At 44.3% G+C, this 20,563-nt stretch overlaps 1 long non-coding RNA gene across 1 annotated transcript; it reads left to right on the top strand.

Moving 5' to 3' along the window:
- Positions 1 to 13: 13 nt before the first annotated feature.
- Positions 14 to 14,331, top strand: LOC133916588 (uncharacterized). The gene is made up of 4 exons (XR_009909518.1): positions 14 to 486; positions 12,432 to 12,516; positions 12,667 to 12,796; positions 13,707 to 14,331. It is a non-coding gene; the product is annotated as an uncharacterized LOC133916588 (long non-coding RNA).
- The last annotated feature ends 6,232 nt before the right edge of the window (positions 14,332 to 20,563 follow it).

Genomic DNA, 20,563 nt, shown 5'->3' with positions numbered 1-20,563 from the left:
TTACTTCCAATGCTACCATGCGCGCAGTTGGCTGGCTGGCTGGCCGGTTATTTTGCTTTGGAAGGGATCACTGATGTCTCAAACCACACATACGAAGTGCTGGGTTTGAGTTGAATCCTCGACTGGTTTAACTGATGAGCGATTTGGAAAGCTCCATCACACTGCCTCGTTGGCACTACACGGCTGCGTCTCGGACGGCACCGGCCGATGAAGCCACCGGTGGTGGCGTCTTGGCGCACGGGCGTGCTGACACTGGCAACGGGTGATCGGTGATCCACTGTAAGAGAAGTCCGTGGGGACCCCGCCCGTCAGCGAAGGCTCCCAGACCAGAGCCCTCTGACTCACCTTTCCCCCGTATCGTTGCGGAGGCTGAAGCAAACCCCACCTCCTCCCCAATCTTCTCACCCCTCGTCAGGCAGGCCATCACCGCCGCGGCGACCACCGGGAAGCGGAGCAGCGCGGCGCGATGACACGTCCAGGCTAAAGGTGCGTCGATTTGGCTTTGTGTGTGGAGAGAGAGGTGCGTTGCGGCCTCGGTTAGTTCAGGGCTTCAGGCCAGGGCGCCTCGGCCTTGTCGGAGCGTCACATGCGGCTTTGAGCGCAGCAGTGACACCTCCATTTGTTACAGTTTTCATTTGTGCTGGTTGAGCACCTTAGTTAAATTGTTTCTTTAAACACCTTAGTTATATTGGTTAATGTGCTAGATTCATCAGCGTAGGAATTTTGAGAATTCCCGGGAAAATTGATTATAGGTCCTAAAGTTGATTAACCTTTGATAATATATTCGAAATTGATTATCCATGATCATATGTCCTATATGGACTAATTTGTAACAAAAATTCATATTGGATAAGAGAGGTGAAAGACAAACTTTATTATGAACTAGTTTATGTGGGATATATGATCAAAGAATAATCAACTTCGGATATATTATCAACGATTGATCAACTTTATGACATATAATCAAATTTTCCAGTTTTTTTTGTATTTAGGTTCTAGTAGATGAACCTGTAGTCCTAGTTACAGTACTGACACGGGTGGCTCTAACGATGAATTTGTGGGTGCGCTGCAACACGTTAAATCTGAGTAGTGACAGTGCAGTTATGTGTGCAGTGGTTAATATAGTTTGTTGTCATATGTATCTGTAATCAGTACCAAAATATTAAGAATTGTATCCCAGCAAACCCGTTGCTTGCTTCCCTGCAGTAGCTGTTCTTCCCCTTGCCAACCACCATCCCTCATGGAACAGGACGAGTATAATTAGGCATTTGGATGTTCATGTTCGCGTATCATTGAGTGTGTTTATATTTGGGCTCAATGAACACTGGTTCTGTAATCTCCCCTGTGCGTTAATGTTTTAGAAATGCTTGCTCCGTGGAGAAGGTCTGTTTCTGTGGTGAGAACTGGCAGCTGATGTGCCAGGAAAATGCACAATGTCTAGGGTGAATGCACGCAAAATATTTTAGTAGTTGAAAATATTATGCTTGTTTGGTCTGTAAATGCAATTAGAACATCTTGCAGCGGAAACTGTGATTTGTGCTGTTTCACACTCTCAGTTAGTATTTTTCATTTGTTCATAAATCATAAATGCAATTGCGTTTCTTTTTTATTTTAGTTTGCAAGGTTCAAGCCTTATATCCAAGCTAATAAATAGTAGATAGCGGGGTTGTAGCAGATCGGCATCAGGGTAGCGGATAGCAGATAGCAGGCGCTAAGTTCCAATAGCGGTATTTGGAAAACACTTAAATTTTTGTGTAACAGTGTATATATTATGACTTTCTCCCTTCATAAAAATCATGCAAAATAGACTAGTAAACTTAGAGTTTAAAAGCATAACTTGTATATACAAGTATACAATAAGGTAATAAGACAACAAAAGTTTAAATTTTAAAATTTTAAAAACTAATGCGCTAGGAATGAACAACTACCATGACTAAATAGCGTCCGCTAAAGCAGTCTTACAAGCGCTATAGCGGCCTGAGAAGCGTTATAGCAGCTGCTAAGTTTCAATCCGCTATTTTTGACCACTAACTCATATCGATAGCGTTTATAACCTGCTACGGCTATTGCGGGTGCTACCAACGCTATTTAGTATCTTGCTTATATCTAATTTATTTATTTTTCTGAGGTTTTTCGATGGAATTTGCAACATTGTGGGGTCATGTCTTTAGTATTACCTGTTTGTTTACCCCATGAGGGACAGTCTGATATCTGAAGATGAGGGCATCAGACGAAAGTAAATTAATGGTGGCGATTGAGAGTTTTCAACATGGAAAAGTATATATGCATTTTCTGACTAATGTCGTGTGCCTCTTCTACACCAAGTTCTCTATAGCTGCCAGTTTTGTCTATATCAGCCTGTTTAGATGTTCCATCAGTTGCTTCTTGGTTCCTATTTTCAATATTTTATAAAAACTTTTTCAAAGCTTTCTTGACCCCCCTTGTGTTTTGTTCTTTTTTGTGTGTCAGCTATTCTTTCTGCTGAACTTTGTTTGAGAATCATACATAACAAAATGCTTCATTTAACACTCCTTAAGCCTTATATTTTTAAGCCCAAGCTAGCGTTGCTATAGCATATCCTTTGCACCCATGAAAATTCTTCTTGACAACACATCTTTTTTTTTTTTAACGCAAAACTGTGGGGGAGTTCCCCACAGTGCAAATTTTTCATTAATAAAAAGGGGGGATGAATAATTACAAGGGTGTTAGAAGTCAGAGAAAAATTTAGAACACGAAACCTATGCAATTGTACCCAGCCATTGGAAAACACTTGGTCTTTGTTCCTCCTTTATCCTATAAAGATGCAGGAGGAATTGCTCTTTGAACCTTACAGCACATCTTTTTGATGATCTGGGAAGTTAAGAATTGCATCGGAGGCATTTTAATTTATTCTATTATTCTTCTGGGCAATCTGGGCATTCCAATAACTTACAAGGTAATGAACTTTGGGCAGTTACTTGCTTTTATATCAAATCGGTAGAAAATTTACCTACCGCACCCCAAACATACTGCATGGATCTACAATCATCCTCGTTAAGTTGTCTATGATGCTTTTCAGTGCTTTATTCAGATTTCCATACTCTAAAGTTGGTGTAAGGACATTGACATAGTTCTAGCCCTCCACAAGGCCACATTGATGATTGATGCCTTGTTTGCTGTCTCCATGTCTAAATATTTGTGTGCAGATGTGGACGTGAGGTGTAAACGAGCTGCATATTTGATACAGTAGGGAACGTTGAGTTAGATTAGAATATAAAGTCTTTGGACAATTTGGAAGTTTATTCAGTACAGAACAGTGCTAGTTTTGAGGCAGATTACTGCACTGCCCACTGGAGCACAGTGCGCATGCACTGAAGAATCAACAAAATTTGTTTGTTTAGTTGTTTATGAAAGCTCACTAATATCTATCTGGTTCTTCTCCAATTCCATCTGCTAATCGTCTTCCATGGCCTCAACAATTCACCAATCGATTTTTCCCCCACCAACCAACTGTTTCTCTCATTTTCTTTTACAGTCCTCAGATGCTGCTTCCAAGGATAGCACCAGAACTTTTTTTTAATAATAGTATTTTATTGGAAAATTGCAAAAATAATAAGCGGTTTCGCAAAATTACAAGAATAGCATACTGTCGTCACGCCAGTTGGCGACTAGGGACATGTCGTCATACTATATAGCGACAGTTACTCGCCAACTGGCCTAGTGACATGTTGTGTGTGGGTCAGGACAATAAATACGGCAGCAGTTGTGATAGGTTTCTTGTCGCCATACCATATGGCGACAGCCATACCGCCATATGATGCTTTTAAGAACTCGGGTGCGCGGTCGACGTAGGCACACGCCTCACCGCACCGCCCTCGCCCAACGTTGCAACGTCGTGCCCAGGCTCCACCGTCGATCAGGGAAGGAAGAAGGAGCTGATGGAGGAGGAGAGAAGGAGGTGGAGGAAGGAAGAAGAAAGAAGGAGAGGGTAATTTTTTTGTTATTCATATTTTTAGACATTTTAAAAACTAGTTAGAAATAGTTTAAGAAATTTAGAGTATATTAGAAATTTTAGAAATTAGTTTAGAACCGTTTATAAAATTGAGAGTAGTTTAGAAATTTTAGAAATTAATATAGTTGTAGTTAAATATGAAGCATGATTTATGAAATATTTTAGACATTTGTGCATTAGCTTTGAATGAGCGTGATAAATTTTAGCAAATATAGTACCAATAAATATTTGAATTGAAGCATGATGTAGGTAAAGTGTTGTGTGATTTAGGAATAATTTTCTAAGAAATATTAGCAATGAATCTGGGAATGTCAGCGTGATGTTAGTAGAAGTGTAGCATGATTTTAGAATAATTAAATGTTAGTAATAATTAAATGTTAATTTAGGAATAATTAACAATGTTAGTAGCAATAAAGTTTAGAATGTCAAGAAATTAACAGACAATAATATGATTTTGCATCAGAATGTCAGGATGAGTGGTTTTTAGTGTGTATTATAGTGAAAAGTATGTTCAACAATGCGACAGTGGAGTAGATTTAAGTAATTTTCGAGGTTTGACTGTTACTCTCTATAACCCGGGTGAAATGCAGCATAGTTAAGTGATAGGGATGTTGCATGATGTGTTGAAAATTAGCACGTCGGAGCAACGTCTGTCGTTCAAGGTTATGTTGCCTAAATTATTTGAGACTGGATGGAAGTGGATTTTACGGGAATGTGAAAATACACCTCAATGGAGACAATTTGTGAGGTTAGGATCTCAATAGGATTTTGTCCATGTCATGCTTGCAGAAACGATAACTTAATATTATGAAGCAAGCCCGTCACATGCTGTTGGTGAAAATGTCCTCAATGAGGAGGTACATGAGAGTGTGGTTCCTGTGGTTCCCCTGTGGACTAATGCAACAGTTGAGGTACAGACGGCAAGAGAAGAACGTAACAACAGGGAAGATAACCAGACCACGATACATGCTGATCAGGTAGAGCAGGACGAGGGACTTGTGGACTAGATGGAGGTAGATGACGATGAGTTCTACAACTTTGTGGACTCAGGTGCAGGAATTCCGGAGGAATGATCAAATTTTGCATTGGAAAAGTTGATGGTGGACGATGGACATGAGTCGTCATGGGTATATAATTCGATTGTGGTGATCAAATGCTAGATGTTTCATGATAAAGTCCATCTGAAGCATGCAGTGAAGAGATGATGTCTCTCAGAGAAGAGGGATGATCAAGGCCAGATGTTTCATGATAAATATGGGAACCCGTTTAAATTAACTTCGAGTTAATTATTAGGACGATCATTTTAATAAGATGAGAGCTAGCCCGCGTCCGTATCTCAACGCGTCACGTGCTAACCCACATCTCACCACAACAATCGTAGCCACGAATGATTAAAAACAAATCTAACTCTGGCAGTCCCGATATGTGTGCTCTAGTAACTCCCATAAGAGCTATAACCCACATATACCTTTACAACATGAATATCATAACATCAAGTTAAACAAGATTATAACTGATTACAAGCTGAACGAAATAACAAGGACAAGTGTTTTCTAGCGTAAACATATATACATAAATCACAGCGGAAGAAAAACATCAAGAAATAAAATGAAGGCCGGTGGCGCCTGCCCACAAGGCAACTAGCCGGGGTTAGTAGTAATATAGCAACTACTCGCCACCCACCGCTCTTGGTGGGATTCGAGCAGCAGGCACCTATCTTCATCTGGAAAGAAAACAAGCAGCATGAGTACGGCAATACTCGCAAAATTTAATCCATAGTGGGTACATATAATAACTTGATTCTAAGGAGAATGCATTTGTAGATGTGTAGCAAGGAATCAGCCATGTTAAATGAATTTGTAATACAAAAGCGATTTCAACTCAAGTGTGAGCAACTACAACCTAGCAATTGTATCCTCCTATACTGAGATCATCAACATAACATGTCTGTAACTTGAAACATCTCAACTCATCAACTACCATCTTTATCCACTTCCCATCATACCCTCACAACCACATTCGGAACTCTGCGATTGATACAAATGGATAGAAGCGTTCTTATGACCGAGAGCACGACTATTCGAATTGATTTTACACCCTACATGGGTACATCTTTATCCACACGACATGAGACTCTTGTGATTAGTATAGATGTTACAAGGATTCTCAAGGAGATAGTGACGCTAAATCTTCAAGGTGTGTACTACGGCTGCAAGATCTAGGTCATGCATAGGGTAGTTCTTCTCATATGGCTTCAATTGGCGGGAAGCGTAGGCAACGACTCATCCTTTTTGCATGAGAACACAACTGAGACTGATGCGAGAGACATCATGATAGACATCAAAGCTTTTGTGAATATCCGGTTGTGCGAGAACGCGTGTTGTGGTGACTTCAGAGCCTGAAAAGCTGCTTCACATTCATCAGACCATATGAACTTGATATCCTTCTTCAAAAGCTCAGTCATAGGTTTGGCAATTTTGGAAAAGTTATCAATGAACCGATGGTAGTAGCCTGTAAATTCAAGAAAACTCCGGATATCGGTGACACTTTGAGGTTGCACCCATTTAAGCACATCTTGAACCTTACTTGGGTCGATTGTGACACCATTTTTTGGAAATGACATGGCTGAGGAGAGCAACTTCTTTGAGCCAGAATTCGCATTTGCTGAACTTGGCATAGGGATGATGTTCCTGAAGCCTTTCAAGAACAACACAAAGATGTTCGACATGTTCTTCTTCGATCTTGGAATAAATGAGAATGTCGTTGATGACAACCACGATAAACTTGTCGAGTTTTTCCATGAAGACAGTGTCATCAAATATATGAAAAATACCGGTGCATTAGTCAGGTCGAAAGACATGACGGTATACTCGTAGAGCCCATAATGAGTAGAGAAAGTCATCTTTAGAATGTCCTCTTTCTTAATATTTATTCGATGATAGCCCAACCTCAAATCAATCTTGGAGAAGACTCGGGTACCAGACAATTGATTGAACATGGTATCAATTCGAGGAAATGAATACTTGTTCTTGATAGTGACTGTATTCAACGGACAGTAATCAACACACATCCATAGAGTTTGGTCCTTCTTATTCACAAAGAGTGACGGATATCCCTAAGGTGAGGAGCTCGGACGAATGAAACCCTTTGCAAGTAACTCCTGGATTTGCTTCTTTAACTCTGTTAACTCATTTGGCGGCATCTGATAAGACCTTTGTGAAATTGGGGCCATTCCGGGTAAAAGCTCGATGGCAAACTCCACTTCTCGGTTGGGTGGCATTCCGGGCAACTCTTCTGGGAATACGTCTGGGTACTCACATACCACAGGAATGTTAGCAAGATCCATGGGGATTCCACCCTCCATTGCATAGAGACGTGGACCACTCTCGTCAAGGAATAGAATCACCCTATCATTAGAGGAATTTGCAAGGGAGATAAACCTTAGTGTACACTTGATAGCCGCATCATTCTTGGTTAACCAATTCATTCCTAAAATGACATCCAAGCCATCATGATCAAGCTGGCTTGAAAAGTGACTCCATTCATGAGAATTCGTGCATTCCTAACAATATCCTTCGAGAATTGGTGTGCATGGGTTGTAGTAGAACGTAAGTTTTTCGACGATTCTTTGACCAATTCAACTTGTATGTCGAAATCTAAGCCACCTAAATATGTAAAGGTATTAAAGCATTGGTTTTAAACCTAATTTACTCGCTCCAAAAGCACGAACACTAGCTATTGTTCACCCAAACACTTCTTCTAGTTCTCTTGCCTCAATAACGAATATGCATCGCCACTTTTTATTGCAGCCCACAAAACTCGAAATTGATCATTCCAAAACATGTATTTCCACCATAGGAACCCTAGAGACTTACCCAAGGGTCTTTGCCACAATTGAGGACCGTCGGTGAAGGGAGAAAATCGGAGGGGAAAAGCTTGAGAAGAGGAAGAAGGCATGCTGAAATTTCAGAAAAACAAGGTGTGATGAAATTGATTTGCGACTCTCTCAAATCTTTGTGTATGTGAGAATGAATTGGATGAAGGAGAAGCTACAGACCTAGGGATCGCAACAGTGTAACATGCATACCGTGCTTCTTCTTGAGGGCAAATTTGAGGAAGAGAAGAGAGAGGCTGAGAGGGAGAGAGTGAGCTCCTGCTGTTTTGCTCAGTTGGAGAGAGGGAGAGAGTGAGCGTGAGTGAGAGAGGGAGGAGAGTGAGCTGCTGGTGCAGCCAAGAGAGAAGGAGGTGAGGTGGTGGGGCTAGCCAGCTCAAAAGGACCCACGTGCTAGAGAAACAAGATTTTTAGCTGAAAAAACATTTCCTTCTCTCCTCACTTCGTTTGCTCTTTTATTAACCCAAACGCGGTGCTCTAGTGCTCGAAAAATTCTAAAAACTTAGGTGCAAGGACTACAATGTGAGATGAACCCATAATAAATGAATTCACCCGCAACGTCCATACGAGACTTAACTAAAAGAAAACTCTAGCGTCAGGTATTATCTTAACACTTCGCAAATGTTAAGACACTAAAGGAAATAACGAGCACTCAAGAAATGCTTCAAAATAAACAAGATGCTTATGATGCTCATGATGCATGATCATGCTTAATGATATGATTTACGAAATTGGGGTGTGACAATAAAGGCTAGATGTCTCATGATAAAGTCCATATGTAGCATGTTTATGTCGCTTCTTTATTATCACTCATGTTTTTATTACCTGTTATAGTATGTTTCATGTACTGTGTTTTTGTTTTGTGATTCTATTTGGACTGTTGACTCGTACAACGATCCTTCCGTAACAATCAAAATAAACATGTCGACCAAACGCACAATGACATATACGATACTTCTAGTGGTGTTCGACGCTTCACGTAACATGCCTTAGGGAGTGAAAAACAGTACAAGTCAAATACATAATCAAATCCTCTCCCAACCACTGGAACACATTGATACTACTCAGTTGTTCCTTTGACCCGCCATGCGAGGTGGGATATAACATCTTTCGACGTTACTGGCTCTCTGTTGCCGTAGTTGTTCCTGTAGTTCCTTGATGATGATGTGAAGGTGACGGATGTATTCTTGAATGTGTGGTTCTATCAGCGTGTTAATTCAGGGCTAGAACCCACAATCATCTATCTGAAAAAAGTGATAGATGAGATAAGTAAATGATATTGAGAAAATAGGAAAGAAAATGAGTATTATTTGTTCATACAATGAAATATGGACAACAGAAGAATCGATGTCCTGTGTCACCAAAATTCTCATAAACTTGGACTACAACATCATCTTCATGTCATCATGACGGCCAAAATGAGCAATGAAGAGCATTGTGGTTTTCGTAAAAATCTCTACCATAGACATCTAAATGGGGGTGTGGAGGTGGTGGATCGACATTGGCATCGAGTGGATGAAGATACGCCATTGTCTCGATGTAATTCGAGATCAGGAAATGTGTGAGTAGAGAATCGATTGAGTGTTGTTTATATACGAGAAGTCATAGCGGTAGTGGATAGATGCGGCAGTACTAAAAAGCCTATTAAGGGTAGCACTGAAAAGTCTTTTGCTAGCCTGCATTGAACTGCAGCTTTAATCATGAAATGACAACACCTTTATTGTGAATCAGGCTTTGGACACGAAGTTATCACACGACTCAGATTTAACCATGAAATGACAACACTAAGTACTAAATACCGGCTGCCTCTTTCTTTTGAGAGCTACCTCAACACATGCATCTATGTTGCCTTTGTATCATTGAAGACCCAGAGCAGAACAAGAGGGAGCTAGGGTTGGAGATAGAAGCGCACGAGACACACATGCCACGGTGCGACTGCAGTATAATAGCAAGCCTGAAACTGTTCCTCCTTGCCACGATTGTTTGGTTCTGTTGTGGGGTAAGTGTGTATGCCATCCTATCGTGCTACAAATTTTATCTAATTCACCTGCTTCCCTCTAACAGTATGACAAGCGCGAATGTTCAACGACCGATGAGGCTATAGGATTCCCTGCCTTACGTCAACTATGGCTACCAATACCTTTTTTCTAAGCCCAATACTTTTATAAGATTCTCTGCCTTACATGTAGAGAAAATAATAACTTCTTCCCGAACTATTGCAGAATGAAATAACTACACCAAGTAACAACTTTAATGCCACAACTTTTCAGCTTTCACAGGGAATCCTATGCTCCAGCCCCTAGCCAAGCCTGTGCACTCGTTCCATGCACCAGCCCCTAGCCACTATAAATAATCTCATCCTCATCCATGGATAAACCACTTCTTCCTCAGCTCTCTCAACTCCAATGTCTTCCTTATCAACTCCAATGTCTTTCTTAGCTCCACCAAACCCACCTAAGAAACATCGGGGGATTTTCATCTCTTAGGGGGATGAACCGCCGATGTGTTTATGTGGTGACCTTTATAGGCTTCACGAGTCTCAAGACATCTCCTACACCTATGTCCTACGGTTTTTCATACGTGTCAACTACCAGTACGACAAACCTCGATATAGACGGTACGAGTACCCACCAGTAAAGTGACATTAATCACTCTTGTGACACTTCCCATATGATTTCATGCACTGTCTTACTAATCTCCCCTCTTGTTTCATTTCTCTAGTCTCTTCCACCTATCTGTGACTTCATTGGATGGCTAGATATGGAGCAAACTTAGGACTAGAAGCTGTGGGTCGACATGAGCATGAGGTGGAGGAGGAAATCTTATGAACGCTGGGAGTACGAGCAACAACATGAGAAACTACGGCTCAAGCATCATGAGAAGGAGCGCATGAGGAAGGCAGCAAAGGAGCGCGCCGCGGCTAAGGCACGCGAAGCAGAGAGGGAAACGAAAAAAGAGAGGGCCCGTTGCGCTAAGGCATAGGGCCTGATGCCCTGCAAAAGGGCAAGTATCCTAGGTGCACTTAGTAGAGAGCATCTATTGTAACCCAGTCTATTTTCATTCCCTAAGGCATTTTAGTAACCCAGTCTATTTTTATTCCCTAAGACATTTTAGATTTAGCAGCAACATACTATTAGATTAGTCTTTAGGCGTACCGTATATGCAAATGTTTGTTGTCGTCATCTATTTATGGTTAGGATTCATTCGCGCAGCAACAATAAACCCATGTCCCATATACTATTTATCAGTGTATGTAACCTCCGTATCGGGTTACTAATTAGTTTTTTTTTACAATTTCCTATAAAATAATATTATTACAAATAAAAAACAAATTAAAATGGAAAAGTACATAACGCCAATCCATATTGCGATAGGAACCTGCAATCCTGTCGCCATATGTGTTGGTGACAAGTCCTCTCACCACAAAGGCCTAGCAACAGGATCAACATATTACCAGGCCAGTTGGCGATTATTATCCGTCGCCGTATGGTATGGCGACATGTCCCTAGTCACCAACTGGCGTAGCGACAGTATGCTACTCTTGCAATTTTCTGAAATCGCCTATTATTTTTGCAATTTTCCAATAAAATATTATTTAAAAAAAATTCTCATGGCCGAGTTGGCAGCTGCGATGGTTAGGGTGAAGAGATAGTACTTGCATATGTATTTACCTTTTTTTCCCTATTGCAACCGATGTGTTGGATGTGTTCATCAATTCAGTTTTCCTTTTTAAATATGAACGCTAGAAGATCTATTCATGTTTATCATAATATGATTAATTTACTGATTAGCAAATTGTTACTGTGGCGGACGGAAAAGTGACCAGATGTTCTCCCTCCGGGAGATGTACTGTGATCAATTATATTTTGCCAGCCTTTTTTTGCCGCAGCAGATTTACAGTTTTTTCATTGTTCTTGGTGGCAATTATCATGGTCACCAACTACTATGGTGCTAGGATGGGGTCATAGTTCTGAAAGATCATATTAACGATGCTGCTACTGCTTGCAATTTGCATGCTGCTGTTCAAAGCTGCTATTTAGTGGAAATTGAGAATGTGCAAGTAGTATGGTGGTAAGATCTTTAGTTGTAGGGCTACCGGTTGGAACTCGAACTCTGGTTTTCACAAAAAGGCCTATCACTGAGATAACCGCTTTCAGCGAGTTTCCTGGGCGGCGCTTTCAGGGTCTTTTCTCGACGCAATATCTTTCGAGACGTCCCTCTCCTTGTGTCGAGTTTTTTTTAAGTGGAAATCCTTTAAATGTTTAGTCAGTTGGTAACACTACTGTTTTCTCCGTGGTTCATCTCTGCTGCATGTCCTTTACGTGCCTAGTTAGATACAGGTTTTTTTCTGTGTCCTTTGCAATACTTTGCAAAAAGAGTCCCATGTGATTGCCTTTTAGTCTAGTCATGAAAAAGGATAGTGATAATTGATGCTCATTGTTCTTGCCGAGTTGTTTGTGGGGCCTTCCATGCAAATATTTGTTGAAACCTTGTTATTGACCATTTCTAACTTCATATAGTTTCAATCTTTGGATGCATGTGCTTCAGCCTATTATTGACGTCTACAACATTGCCTTGGATGACATCAGAAGGAGATATCCTTGGAAGTAGAAAGAGGGGGTGTTTCTAGAAGGTGCATTTCTCAATTCTCATAAGGCTGTGCTTTTAACTTGCGCTCCAGCATAAACTTGTTTAATTCTGGACTTGGTAATGCTCAGTTGCACTTGATATATACAGCAAGGTCACGCATAATAGAAATCATTGTTTCAAATGTATTCTCCAGGATTCGGTTTGGTGTGGTGTGCTAATTCCTGATGATTGTGCCTCCTGTTGATGTCTGGATGAATTACTCAAGTGGCTGACAGACAAGATGAGGATATGGCAAAATTCTGGTCGTAGTCGCCGATAGACAGGTGTCTCTTCTTTTTCTGTGGACTTTAGTTTTTGGCATTTTCCTTTTAAATGCACATCCATCATTATCCGGAATAAATTCCTGCATTAGGAAACCAGCATAAGGTTCTGAACACCTGATTGCGTTCAATGCCATGCCACAGTAACTTCAATGTTCTGGAAATACCCTTGTGCCATTTTATTTATTATTCTTATCTTTTAGGCATACCGTGTTGGATACACAATAATTACTGCTACTATACAAGCTAATAGCAATCAAAATAAATTGCCAAATATCTCGCAAAAAAAGCACTGGCTGAATAGATTGCTTCTAAAGAAAAATGTGGTTCTTTTAAGTTTTAACCATGGCATGCCATCTCTTCGCCGTTGATACGTGGTATTGACAAAGGACTTATGAAATTTTAAAGAAAGGAAAAGAGAAACTAGACGGCAAGCAAAAGTGATGGTTGCTGAGAGAACTGTTGTTGTCGCATTTTATTATTTCATATCATTGATAGAAATATATAGCCTTGACTGATAGAAGGGAAAGGAGGTGAGCCCATGTGTGCCCATCAACACAAAATGCCAGCTATATGATCAAATGTAGGTGCAACGGTGGTCACGCATAGCTAGATTTTAGGAGCACCAAGTCCAGCTGGTAGTGGGGGCAATAGTGAGAGGAGCGTGCACACACACCAGGCAAAATTGCCACTTAAGTCCCAGCAGATGCATTCACCATTGGAATACATTCTGTTCACGCCTTGTTTTTCTAAGGAGTTCTTGATTCTGCAAGATATTTGCAAATTGATTTAGTACTCGTGTGTACCAACATTAACCTGTTTCTGATATTTGACGTTTTCACATTATCGTCCACCTCCACCCATACTCTTTTCCAGTAATGTAGTTGTATTATTCTTTCTTTTTTTTTTGCAGGAATGACAGGAGTTCTGCCTTAATTATTATTAAGAAGAAGATGATTTACAAAAATTACAGGAAGAAACCCAAAAACTGTCCACGGTTCAAAACCCCCGATCCGACCAAAGGACCCGAGAAAGCACCAAAGCAAGAACAGCCACCCTCAACTCCCTAAAGCTTGCCTCCTGAGGTTAACGTCCTCAATTGTAAGGTTTGGAGTTTTGCTCGGCCGGCTGCCTCCATATGTTCTGAAGAATTCGGCGGTTTCTTTCTTTCTAGACATTTCACAGGATGTAAATGAGCAGACCGTTTAGATCCTGACGATGGGTTTTAGGCGTTGCCTTGAAGATGTTGTGCCACCAGACATTCAACGCAGGGGAGTTCGTCGATGTAACGTGCGGAGGCGGAGGACAGCGGAAGGCGGAGAGAACTTGTGACTGGACCTGCTTGGTGTATGTGCACTCGAGGCTGAGGTGTAAGACCGTCTCAGGATTAGTTTGGCAAGTTGTATTATTCATGAGCTGTATTGTTGGCGATCACATGTTACCTAATTAGTCACTGCTGTATCAGGAATAGCGAAATGGACAAATGATGACGTTTATGGTGATAACTGATTGCAAGGGTAATGCAGTGCAAGTGGATTTCGCAGAGGTCAAACAAGGGAGGAATTCTTCTCTTGAAGTGGGGTTAAAAGTAGCTTATCTTAACGTGCATCCGATCCTCTCTCGTGCCTGCGATAACGAGATTCAAATGATGATGCCTCGTCAATAATGTTCCTGTTTCGTCGCTTTATCCATGGCAAAGCAATGCGTCCTATCAACTCAAGAACCAAGCCTAGCTTGCAAGAGAAATTTCCAGCGTGCTTTGTGGGGCTGGTAAATAAGTTGGTTTGGTTCTGGTCTGTTTTGGGCTAGACATACTGATGTCATAATCGTAATGTCACATGAAGGCTGCAGCTGTTTGATCTGAATCGAGTCCCTTGTTCAGACTGGCGCTGCCAAATAAGCCGTTCATTTTTTTTAATAAGAAATTGAAAACTAGACAGCTGGGGGCCGTAATTAGGGACCCGGCGGTCCTAGCTCCGCTGGAGTTAGCTCATGGGCCTTAGACCCATGAAGCTTGCGGAGCCCTAGGCTCTGTAGTCATCTCAGGGTCTACGACCTCCGGAGCCGGTCACCCCCGAAGCATGTGGTGACGTCGAGTTATCAAGCCTTCATAAAGATCAGTCATAGTGAGTCTGCTGATTATCTTTTGCCTGTTACGAATTGACCAACATTAAGTACCAGTCATCTTGATAGCCAGTCTAACACAAGAGACAGGGTCGGCGTCGCATTTGGCGATCGACTAAATTCATTGCCACCTGATGTCACTGCGTCGACCATGGAAGATAATATCTTCTGGGCAGGGTTAACAACACTTTATCTAGACCCAAGCTATGTAACATGGCCGATCCTAGGTCCTTGATACATAGTAATAACTTGTATGGCACGCATCAGATAGCACTATAAATACCGGACTATGCCCATCAAGCCTGACCCTCCTAGATCCTTTTGCGATCAATACATTTGGCGTTATCATATCTCTTCGTTTTCTTCTCCAAGCTCGAGTCTCCTCTTTAGAAGAGGCTCTCGCCGCATCTTGTTTGCAAAAGACGTTTCATCTTTCGTCAATAGCGTGTCGTCCGTGGGGAAAGAACACAAAAGTGCTAGAGAGGTAGGATGCCACATAAAAAGAAGACCACCAGGGCCGTAGCGCAGGTGGCTGACTCCTCATCCACGCCTGTGCGAAGGTCCACGCGACCACTAAGAACAAGAGCATGCTACGCCGGCCATGACCCTAGTCGCGATTGACGATAGGGGCCACCCGCCTCGGAGGCCTAGCAGCAGCAGCGCAACGTGGGCCCCACTACATCCCTAGGGGCTACAGCCGACACCACTACTGTGAACGCCACCTTGGCTGAACAACAATCGAACATGGTGGCCCTCAAAACTCAGCTGGCGGAGCTACAGGCGGCTCTGCTGGCCATGCAGCAACTTGCCAGCGTGACCACTGCCGCCCCCTTAACGGCCATCGCCGTCCTGGCCCAAGCTTCAGGGGTCGGCAAGGGGTTCATCAACATGGCCTAGCACCACCAAATACCCCATGCGGTCATTGCACATGCTCCACGGCCCCGGGCTCGCCAACACGAGGCACTAATGCAAGACATCGACTCTCCCCTGCAAGTAGACCTGCAGGCCGTACCCTTTCCTAAGGAATTTTGAACCCCAAAGTTACCTAAATTTAGAGGCAATTCAAACCTGAACAAGTTTATTCGCTCATATGCCCTCGCCATAGAGGCTAGCGGAGGCGGACAGGTCGCCATGGTCAAGTGTTTCCCTCTCGCCCTGGAGGGAGTAGGCCTCCGATGGTTCTAGACATTGGAGCCTGGGACTATGTATGCCTAGGCCCAGCTCTGAGACGTCTTCTTCAACAATTTTCAGGGCACCTTTGTCAAACCAGTGACCTTTGGTAGCCTGTTCAATATCAAGCAGCAACTAGGCGAGACCTTTTGGGATTACTTCTAGAGGTTTTCTTGAACCAAAGCACGAATTAAAGGCATCTCAGAGTCATTGGTCATCGATGCTGCAACCCAAGGTCTGGTCGATGGACCCCTCTTCGATCAACTGCACTGATGCCTTGTGCGCTCAGTGGAGGCCCTCATGTGCAAATTCAAGGAATATGCACGGGCGGAGGAAGAGCGGCTTCGTCGGGGGCTTGGGCAGGCCACCGTGACCCCTAGTGTTGAGCCCAAGAGGTTGACCTCGCAGGCAGGATCCTCACATGTCCCTCCTCTTGCATCGACAAAAAGGGGCTCTGGAGAGGCTAATGACTCCGGGGTCCGCAAGGCACAACTACGACAGCGACACAACTTCTACAATATTAATCAAGGTCAATGGGCACTGAGCTCGCCCCGTTCCAAGGGTCACGGCTGAGGGTGCCCCGGAGCCTTCCCCGAGCAGCATGACGTCCCAGGCTGGCACCCTAAGGGGAGATGCTGGTGCACTCCGTATGAAGCTAGACGTGGCCATAGCATCGAAGATTGTTGGACCCTCATAACTTTTTGAGAAGAAGACCTCAGGAGGCAGCCAACACGCACGCGATGTAGGGGCCCGACGACGAGCAGCCTGAAGGCCATAAACCAGCGATGGGCCGCCAGGTTGACCACCTGGCCTTGCAAAACCCTCCTCAGTTGACTCCGCCTCCTCCGCCTCCATCACTCGTAGAGCATCGTGGCAAAGGGGGAGATAGGGCCAGACAGGTGGTTCTCTCCATAACAGGGGAGGCAGCTCCGGCTGCTCATCGAAACACCAGCGACGAGACTATGCACATGGGGTCAACCACGTCGGGGCAACTAGCATCCATCGTCGGGCCCTTGGGTGGGCTAACACCCCAGTAACATTCACCTTCGACAATTCCGAGGGAGTGAAGTTCCCCTACTCCCACGACTTAGTCATCTCAGCCAGCATCGCCGAGGTTGAAGTCTGGAGGGTGCTCATCAATGGAGGTAGTTTGATAGACCTTCTCTTTATACATGTTTTCGACCAGCTTCACATTCCTCAAAGCCGGTTCTTGCTAGCCCATAGGCCCCTGCAGGGGTTCAACGAGGCCTTGCTTGATGCCCTAGGCCAGATAGAGCTTCCGGTCATCTTTGGTGAAGGTTCTGCAGCACGAATCGAAGTGATCACCTTCAACGTTGTGGATGTCCTCTATGCCTACATTGTTATCCTACGCTGGGGAACTCTAAACAATTTTGGAGCCATCCCTCATCACATCTACCTCCGCCTAAAAATACCTGGGCCTTAGGGAGTGATCGCCATGTATGGTGACCAAGACTTGGCAAGAACCATCGAGTACGGGCAACCCACTCCTCTCAATGGCCGTCACACCAATAACGTGGCCAAAGACAGCTTCGAAGGCCCCACTTCGGCGTACCTCAAACACCATAGCCTTCCAAAGCCACGATTGGAGGGGGACATAAAACATGTTCCATCATGTTTGGGCCAGCCCGACCGAACTTTCCAAATTAGGGCAGACCTCACTTCAGAGCAAGAAGCCCAGCTCCTGACCATCCTACGGGGCAACCTTGATGCCTTCGTATGATCCCCATAGGACCTCTCTAGAGTCGACTGATGCATCATCGAGCACACCCTCCAGGTTGATCCAAGAGCCAAGTCAGTGTGCTAGGGGCTCTATAAGCTCTCCTCATAGCAAGCAGAGGCCGCAAAGGAGGAGGTCCAGAAGCTGGTGGAGGCTGGCGTGATCTGAGAACATTTCGAGGGGCCCTTCAACCCTATCCTGGTTAAAAAAGACACAATGGCAAATGGTGCATGTGCATCAACTTCACATTACTCAACAAAGCCTGCCCTTGAGATTCGTACCCCCTCCCTCGCATTGACCAGCAGGTAGACTCTACCACTGGCTACGTATTGCTGTGCTTCCTAGATGCCTACTTCGGATACCACTAGGTGTGGATGGCTCTAGAGGATGAGAGCAAGACTAGCTTCATCACCCCTTTCGGGGTATACTGCTACATTCGGATGCCTTTTGGCCTCCAAAATGCTGTAGCCGCCTTCTCCCATCCGGTACACAAAATCCTAGAGCAACAGTTGGGCTGCAACATCAAGGCCTACGTTAATGACATTTTCATGAAAAGCAAACTTGAAGCGACCACATTGCTAACCTTCAAGAAACATTTGACAACCTCCGGGATGCAGGTATACGGCTTAATCCTGAGAAGTGTGTGTTTGGCACCAAGGACGGTAGACTGCTGGGATACCTTGTCTCCCGGTTAGCATGAGGCTAACCCAAGCAAGATCCGTGCCATCACGCAAATGTCACCCCCACCAGTGCGAAGGGGGTCTAGCGCCTGGTTGGCCGCCTTGTGACCCTCAACCGTTTCCTCATCAAATCAACTCAGTGCAACCTTCCATTTTTCAAGACACTGAGGGGCTCCGAACCTGTTAGATGGACTCCGAAGTGTGAGGCCACCTTCGAGGCCCTCAAGGCCCACCTTTACGACCTCAAGACGCTCGCAATACCCCTTCCTGGTGAATGGCTCCTCCTGTACTTATCCGCCTCTACCTCCACCATAAGTGATGCATTAATACAGGAGAAGAAGAGTGAAGGCTATTCTACACAAAGGGCTGTACACTAAGTATCGGAGGCCTTGGATGGGGCCAAGACACGCTACACCAAGCTAGATAAAATGGCATGTGCCCTCTTGATGGCCTCGCGCAAGCTCCGACACTACTTCTTCGCACACGACATTATAGTACTGACCTCATACCCACTCGGCGATATGTGTTGCAATTGGGAGGCGACCGTACGTATCGGCAAATGGGTTGTGGAGCTATCCCCCTTCACGGTAAAGTTTGTAGCTCATACGACCATCAAGTTGCAAGTCTTGGCTAACTTCATCGTTGAATGGATCCCGACACCCGTCGGAACCGCACAACCCTCACTCAAGATGTATGGACAATAGACACCAATGGAGCGTATGGTTCTGTTGACGTAGGAGTCGGTGCAGTCCTCATCTCCCCTATGGGCTAGTAAGCCGAGTTTACTGCCCGCTTGGAATTCAAGACAACCAACAATATCTTTGAGTACAAAGTCATCCTCTTGGGCCTCCGGAAGGCCAGACATTAGGAGCCGCCAGACTTATCATCAAAACCGACTCTCAGGTCGTCGTTGGGCACATAGACAAGAGTTTACAAGTACGTCATCTATACCTGGTAAGATACCTTGAAGCCATCTTCAAGGTCGAAGGGTCTTTCTGTGGAGTGGAGACAGACGGACAACGAATAAGCCGACACCCTGGCAAAAGCTGCTGCTAGGAGTGGAGACTATAGTAGGATCCTTCTTCGAGGTGCTCCACCGGCCCACGGCCAATACGGCAGACGAAATGGCCACCACTGCCCTCCCCATTGGACACTCGGATTGGTGGGCCCCCCTCTTTTCCTTCCTAAGCGGGACGGAGAAGACGGATGATCCCGTCACGCTCCGTTGCATTGAACATCGCACCAGGGGCTACCTCCTGGTTGGCAGGACCCTTTATAAAACAAGGGTCTGTGCTCCCCTCCTTCGCTGCATCACCAAGCAGGAGGGGCCCGACCTCCTTCGAGAATTTCATGAAGGACTATGTGGCAATCATCTGGAGCCTCGCGCCTTGGCCGACAATCACTATGCCAGGGGCTCTACTGGCCCACGATTATGTCCGATGCGGAGGTACTCGTTTGCACTTGCCAAGAATGTCAATGGATGGGGTGCTGGAGCCACAGGCCTCTGGCTCCCCTATAGCCAATCACTCCCGTTTGGCCCTTGGCACACTAGGGAATAGACCTCATTGGTCCGTTCCATTGCGCCAAGGGCAACCTTTGGTACGCGGTAGTGGAGTTTGAGTACTTCTCCAAATGGATCGAAGCCAAACCCCTCACGAAAATCACATCCAGGAATGTCCAGAAATTCTTCTGGAAAAATATAATTTTCCACTTCGATGTCCTATGACAACTCACAGTCGACAACGTCATGCAGTTTGACTCCAGACCAATCAGAGAATTCTGCGCCAAACTTGGCATCGAGCTGTGCTTTGCCGCCGTTCATCACCCATAGTCCAACAGGGCTGTAGAGTGCACTAGCGACAACATTTTCTCGGGCTGAATCGACGCCTCATAGGTCTAGGCAAAGGTCTATGGATTGAAGAGCTTCCAAAAGTCTTGTGGTCCCTTCATACCACAGTCACACGACCCACAGGGTTCACCCCATTCTGCCTCCTAAACGGTGACAAAGCTATGATGCTGACTGAAATCAAAGGACACTCACTCTGTGTTCAAATGCCA

The sequence above is a fragment of the Phragmites australis genome, chromosome 4 (genome assembly GCF_958298935.1).
Source record: "Phragmites australis chromosome 4, lpPhrAust1.1, whole genome shotgun sequence".
NCBI classification, from domain to species: Eukaryota; Viridiplantae; Streptophyta; class Magnoliopsida; order Poales; family Poaceae; genus Phragmites; species Phragmites australis.
The sequence above is the reverse complement of the archived record's forward strand: the minus strand, read 5'-3'. Positions and strand labels throughout refer to the sequence as shown.